The sequence below is a fragment of the Mirounga leonina genome, unplaced genomic scaffold (assembly GCF_011800145.1).
Source record: "Mirounga leonina isolate KUSES-001 unplaced genomic scaffold, KU_Mleo_1.0 Mir_169, whole genome shotgun sequence".
Classification (NCBI taxonomy): Eukaryota; Metazoa; Chordata; class Mammalia; order Carnivora; family Phocidae; genus Mirounga; species Mirounga leonina.
Window position 1 is genome coordinate 16,335,388 of NW_023270431.1, and position 7,867 is coordinate 16,343,254.

Below are 7,867 nucleotides of genomic sequence, written 5' to 3' on the forward strand. Positions count from 1 at the left end.
CTGTCCAAGTATTTCAAATATTTATCATTTTGAAAGTAAATAGCATTTAAGGATATTGTAAATAATTTGAACATGTAAAGTAGAACCATATGAATTATATGTATGATAACTAGGACTGTTATTAAGTATATTGGTTTTTAAAAAAAGTAACAAATGGTCAGATACATGAGCCTTTTGTGGATTTTACTTCTCTTTCTTAAACTGCTCAAACATTATCTCCTTTGTAAAATATTTCCTCTATGCCATCCTCTTGATGGAGTAAATCACTCTGCCCTTGTACCTACATGGGTAACTTAGGCACAGTGAGTATAAATTTTAACAACACTTTAGATGATGGTGCATATTAATGAGGTCCTATGCCTCAGGTTTTATTCCTCTGTGTCACCAGTGCCTAGTTTATGACTTGGTACATAGTAACAACTTAAAGAACGTTGATAAACTACTGAAATAATTTCTTGGAAAATATAGATTATAGAAATAGAGGTGATCTTAGATTCTTCTAGTTTAATCCCTTCATTTTCTAGGTGACAATCCTGACAGCCTAAGGTATTAAATGTCTTGTTCAGAAAATTTGTTCTTATCAAAGAAGGGCTTTAATCATCATATTTTTACCTGGAAATAAATGTATGAAATTATGAACACCAGTACAATTACTGTATTTTATTTCAGGAGGCAAAATAGTCCAATATAACATTTTTAAAGGCAGAGTAAAAAAGAATGCTAGAAGGTATAAACTAGGATAAGACATATATCCCCAATCAGGAAGCATACTTTTAAAGTGAATTAGGTATGCACCTTATAGAAGTTTTGATCTCAGAGATGCTTGTTCTCTACAAAAATATTTGAAGTGGTTTAGAAAAACATTTTACATTTCATACACACATAGATTCTATTGTTATATGGATAGAGAATATTTTTATTTTGAGATACAAAAAGAATAATTTCATATAATAGTACTAAAGGGAGACATACTTTATATTCATATTATGTAAATAAAGTATTCATTTTCTCTAAATGCAGTCCTTATGAGTTGGAACATGGTTTCTCAGGAACCAGACCAAATCAGAAAGCCTTCGTTTGAGTCACTAATAGACAATTTGCCATCCATCTGGAACAGTTTCACCTATGGGGAGAATATATAATAACATACAGCTATTCTTTTACAATCAAAGGGAATATCTATATCTCTCTGGGATGGGAATTTATTTACACATAATCATAAAATCTAAGGACTTCAGAAGACTTTGGGATCATTTATTCTAACCTTCTACTGGACATTTGAATTTCCAGAATAAAGTTCAACAAAGTTCCCTCATTTCTTTGAAATGCTAATGAATTCCTTAATTGTTATGAAGTTTTATTATGTCTTTGAAGGGTTCAAATTATTGAAAAAGTTCTTCATAATAAGCCAATCTACTTATAATTATTTTTGTTTCTACTTCTTAAAGCAATATATGGGAAAATAAAACATCTCTTTAAAATGCCACTTCAAGGGGTGCCTGGGTGGCTCAGTCAGTTAAGCATCTGCCTTTAGCTCAAGTCATGATCCCGCATTCCTGGGATCAAGTCCCACATCAGGCTCTCTGCTCAGCAGGGAGTCTGCTTCTCCATCTGCCCCTTACCCCACTCTCGTGTTCTCTCTCTCAAATAAATAAATAAATAAAATCTTAAAAAAAAATAAAATGTCACTTCAGGTGTATTTTTTTAAAGATTTATTATTTGAGAGAGTGTGCACGCATGAGAGAGAATGGGGGGTGTGCGGTAAGGGCAAGAGAGAGAGAGAAAGAGTCTTAAGCAGACTTCACGCTGAGCATGGAAACTGACACTGGGTTCCATGCTGGGCTTGACACCAGCTCATTCTCATGACCCCCATAGATCACAACCTGAGCCAAAAGCAAGAGCTAGAGGCTTAACCAACTGAGCCACCCAGGTGCCCTGGCACTTCAAATATTTGAAGGTGATTATAATGTAACCTCTACATTTCCATTTCTATAAGCAGTATCTTCTCATATTCTTCAGATATTCCTGTTATTAGATACTATTAGTATGCATCAATATCTTTATCAGTATTGTCTGATATATTTTCCATTGTGTCTATATCTCTATTTAAGTGTAAAAATCCAGAAGTGAATAAAGTACGCTAAATGTGATTTAACTAGCTCAGAAATAGTTGTAACTCATTTGGAGTTTATTTAACAACTATTTATTGAGCACATCCACGTGAGAAGCAGTTTCCAGTGGCCAGGATAGTCGGTGACCCAGGCATTATAGAGCCTACTGTCCATAAGAGACACATTTGGGTTCTGTGCTAACCAAGCCTTCCAGTGGTGGTTTGAAGGCACTTTTATACGACCCAGGTTGTGCATATCTCGTCCCAAGTTGCTTTAGTCATGTTCTATTGATATTGGCCATGGAGGGAATATCTACACCATGGAAATTAGGGAACACTCCAAATACTTTGGGTTTTTTTGTTTGTTTTCCTTGGTTTTGTTGTGTTTTGGAGAGCTGGTTTTTAAACATAAACAAACAAACCACTGTTTTTCATTTGTTTGGAGCTCCTCCCTCCCACATTTTTGGGACACTGACAGTAAATTTTTACTAAAGGACTTGCTCCCATGACTATAAAACATAAACTGGGACATTTATAGATACTTGAAAATAATATTTATTCTATATTATAAGGGTATAACATTTATTTAAATTTATTAACTATATCATGCTGATCCTCTTAACACTTATTTATTAATCAATAGCTTTAAATTCGATTCCTTCACCTTATAACAGTGACATAAATGTATAAGCTTAACTTGGAGTTGCTTCATTGCCTTGTTCATCAAGCATAATCACCCCTGAATGTACTACTGACTGCTCCTCATATGGAGAAAATCTGCCTCTTTCCTTTTTTATTGCTGCTTTCAATTTGTACAATCTTCATTTCAATTGCCATCTATAGTTTAAAGCCAAACTTATTACTAGAACCTCAGAGCACTAAAATCATGGAAATATCTTCAAGAGAACTCTCTTGCCTGGTTGAAGTATTGCCATAATACACACACATAGGTAGACACCTGTGATCTTAAGAATTCAGCAAAAGATTCACCACTGTCCGAGAAGACACAGACAATATTCAAGAGATTTTAATTGAGATTATTTAACATTTTATACTAGACAAGCAGATAGCAACCAATTTATGCATTCAATGAAGATCTGTTATTAGAAAAGATAACAAACGAGAGGAAAAGTAGCCCATTTTGAAGATCCTGGTACTAAAACTCAGTCTCAACAAGGTCAGGGTCCACTTGCTAGATATTCCATAAAGAGTATACTTTGAAGAATATTAACAGAGTTTATTGGATTAATGCCTGACACCTAATTATATCTGCAAACAAAATAAAGGAGAAAAATAGCTGAGTAAATGGAAAGCATTTTTCCATAAATACTTAGATACAGCAAATGCCCCAGAAATTGCTCTGGAGTTGGTATTGGCTGCTTCTGTTCTCTGATTTCCTTGCACAATTTATGGAAAAGTATGATCTACCTGTATTATTTGGCAGACCAAACCATTAACTGAATTTATTACAGTAGCTAATCAGTATTTGCAAAAATTGCCAGGAAAAGAAAAGGGAACTTATTAAAAGTAAACTCATGGTTTTATAAATTAAAAACTTCAAAATTTCAGGAAGTAAACAGAGAACTCATAGAGGTAGAAATATAGAAAGGCAAATGGGCAGGATTTTTAAAATGTTTCTGATGGAATGAACTGGGGATCCTTTGGGAAGAAAGATCCACATTAAAAAATAAAACAAGGGGCGCCTGGTTGGCTCAGTCGTTGGGTGTCTGCCTTCCACTCGGGTTATGGTCCCAGGGTCCTGGATTGAGCCCCACGTCGGGCTCCCTGCTCCACGGGGGGCCTGCTTCTCTCTCTCCCACTCCCCCTGCCTGTATTCCCTCTCTCGCTGTGTCTCTCCCTGTCAAATAAATAAATGAAATCTTAAAAAAAGATAAAAAATAAAAAATAAAACAAAACAACACACACAGCCAATCAATCCTGTATTCAAAATCCTCTCCAAACTCCAAAGTCCAAACCTTGATTGGAATAATGTCTAAAATACACAACCAATGCCTTCCCTCTTAGGGCAGTTTGAGGGAATTGTATTAACATTTATGCTCCATTGTTTCCATCATTGCCACTAGAGCAGACTGGTACTTAATGCGTTTGAGATACTTAAGTGGAACCTAAAGCTAATTGCTCACTATCCCAGAGCTGGAGGCTTTGGTCCCCTAACACTTTGCCCAGGTTTTAGCACATCCTGTAATTTATTTATCTTTTCAGGATTTTACCATAGATTGATATACATGTACAGAATTATTTCTCCTCTATTTATTAGGAGAATGAAACCTTTTTTTGTTTGTTTGTTTGGGTATGTAATCTATTTTACCTCAAGTAGAATCTGTTTAGAATTCCCTCCTTAATAGTAATCTGAGTGATTCTAATTTAACTCATGTACTGTCTCAGAATCTACTCTGTAAATAACCACAAGAGATGCTTTCTATTCTATTATCCATTTTTGTTCTCGATATCAAATAAGTTCATTATCCAATATATCCATCCAGTTAAGATAATGCTAAATTCTACTAAAACACTTCTTAATTTTCCTAATAGGCTTTCCATACAGTGTCATGAAAAATCACACATCTCATTAAAGAAACACAGATTTGTACCAGGCAGAAATTGTGATAAATCGCTTCTTTTTCCCATTGAAACTAACTCACTTGCATGTTTTTGTGAAATCCATGCCCACTAAGTAGTAACATTATATACTATCTTATTTTCTATATCAATCAATCAATCTTTGTGGTCTAGTATTATGTTCTTTTCCACATGAACTTCTCCAGTATCTTAAATTAGAATTCTCTAAGACTACACTGAAAGTTTCTTTTAATTTCTCAAGTTCTCAGAACATTGTGTTTCCTGTATATTCCATCTTTTATTCAGTATATTGGTGAATTTATACTAGCTTCCTCCTCAGTATTTGCATTAAAAGGGAGTCCCATAATTTTATTTCACTTTAAGTCACCAGGGACCACCATCTTTTAAGGATTTAACAACAGTTGTATTTATCCTGAATGGTTTCCTTAGGACAGGATTGCTCTATAGGAGAGCAACGCCTGTCTTCTTCCCAAGTGAGGGTTATCCTCCAAATCACCAGGTCAGCTGCAATTTCATGAATGCTTACCTTCCCAGGCAAGATTGGATAGTGAGAAAGGCACAAGGGCTAGTCCCCTATTACATTTAGTTCAGGTTGACACCTAAATCCTTAGCCACAAAGAGCTACAAAAGCATCTTCATTCTCATATAAACCATTTTCAGAGCTTTGGGATTGGTTGTCCTTGATTAAAATACATTTTTTACCTGATGTTCTCTTAAGAAAGGAGTGCCTTAGGAATATTCTTGTAAATTAATGAAAACAAACAATATCCAGTTGCCCAGTGAAACTCACTTTAAAGAAGAAGACTTGCCCAACTTCTTATATTCAGTAGTCAGCTGCTATGTAAGGGCTTCCTCCTCTTTGTTCTAGAATCTTCTCTCAGGGGCTATTTCCATGTACTGTATAACACATCTCCTAAAGTCCAAAATACATCCCTCTTTATGGCAGAGTAAATGTTGGTTCTTTCTGTTGGCCATCTTACACTAACTTATCTCAGCATTAAATTCTGACTGACAAACTTCAAAGCACCTTCTGATTGTTTTCTAATTATTGCCTCATTGACAAAATCTCATGTTTACTTAGTGACAAATTAAAGCGTATTTCTGATCTTTTATCTTTTTTTCCTCTCTTATGGATGGGCCCTGTCAGCCATTTTTTTTTTTTTTAATTTTTTAGGAAAGCCATTCCCACAACCTATTGTTTCACTAATATGAGAAGAGAGAAATATTCTCTGTGCCTTCTAGCTGAAATTATTGCCCTCCTTAGGGCTTTATATTCTTGCCTTTTCTAAAACTTGTCTATATTTGCAGTCATACTTGCTGTGCATTTGATATGGTTTGTGGTTAAAGAAAACTGGAAACAATGAATTTCTCATCTACAAAGGTAAAAGCTCTCAAATGACCCTTATGTTTCGGTTCTTTAGGATGTCTTGTAACTGCCTTCTGTTGCAAAAAATGCTATTGTGATGTTACATGTGGAAATGACCTGGTTGATCAGAGATCATTTCCATTTATGAGGCCATTCTTTTGTTCAAAGAATGTACTCTGATAACTCTATTTGTTGCCAGATATTTTGTGATGTATCTAGAGTCTTGGCAATGTGACTTTGCAGGCCCTCTCATCAAAATATTGAGTCTATGTTCCTTCAATCTAGGCTTTCTTTATGATTTGATTTGTCAAGCAAATGTGGCAAAACTAAGAGTATGTCAAACCTGAACATAGGCCTTGAGACCTTGTGGTGACCTTCCACCTCAGTCTCTTGGGAGCCCTCTGCTATGTGAACAAGTCATAGCCATCGTTCTGGAGGATGAAAAACCATAGGAACCAGGGTAGAGTTAGCCCTGTTGTCCCAGCTAAGGCTCCAGAGATGTGGAAGAGTCCAAACAAAATGACCAAAGCCACCTAATACACCCACAGATAATAGTCAACATATGAGAAAGCCCAGCCAAAACCAGAAGATGTTCCCAGCTGAGCCCAATATAAATTGCCAATTCTAAATTGCTGCTATATAAAAATATATATAATTGATTTGTATACTAATCTTGAGTCTAGCCATATTGCTAAATTCAGTTATTAATTCTACTAGTTTACAAACTACTTTATATGTTCTACATGATACATACAGGATAATATCAACTGTAGACAATGAGAGTTGTTGATTTTCCTTTGTAATTCACTTTTTAAAAAATTTCTTTACCTTAAATCATTTAGTAGACCACCAGTAAAATGTTAAATAGGGTTAGTGATGATGGAGACCTTTGTTATGTTCCTGCTCTCAGGAAGAAAGCTTTAAATTGAAATTTGCTAACTTATTAATGAAATAAATCAATAGAAAATACAGAACATCAAAATCTTGCATCATATTTCTGGAAATTTCCATCTAAGTTGACACTGACCTATTAATCACTTGCCTTGAAGTGTTTGATTAGTTATGATTCTATAATATATGTCCATATTTATTTTATTTATAAGATTATCACCAATAATTTGTCAAAATCTTGACTAAAGAACTAAAGTACTAATGCAGTGTATCCACTACATATTTCTGATCTACTCATTTAGCTACTCTCTGAAGAAAGCAAGCTAATAAGTTTGTTATTTCTTGTTGTTAGTGAATGCATGTCCATCTTAGTGAGAAATACCTTTTATTTTTAAATTCAGGTAAAATATTTCTCTTCTATTATTATCATTGATAATAACTGTAAAACAGAACACATATGATTAAAAACTATAAAATGGATACAGAAGAGTATGAAATAAAAAGTGATGATTTTTCCTGTCTTCCCAACCCAGTCACATTTACCAGATGGAAATACTATTAATTCCTTCTAATATTCTTCAAGATAATTTACATATCATTTGATAAATGCATATATTATTTACACCAACATATTTGTATCTTACACAGATGGTTTGGCATCTTACTTTTTTCACTTAAAAATATATCTTGGAGATCTTTCCAAATAAAAACTTAAGTGATGTATCTTGTTCATTTTATAGATTCTTGTCAAATTAGCTTAATTGGGAAATATAACTCACACCTAATATAATTTTTCTCCTATGAGACCAGTGTCTTTCTTTTTCCCTTCCTTCCTCCCTCCCTCACTCTCTTTCTTTCTTTCTTTCTTTCTTTCTTTCTTTCTTTCTTTCTTTCTTTCT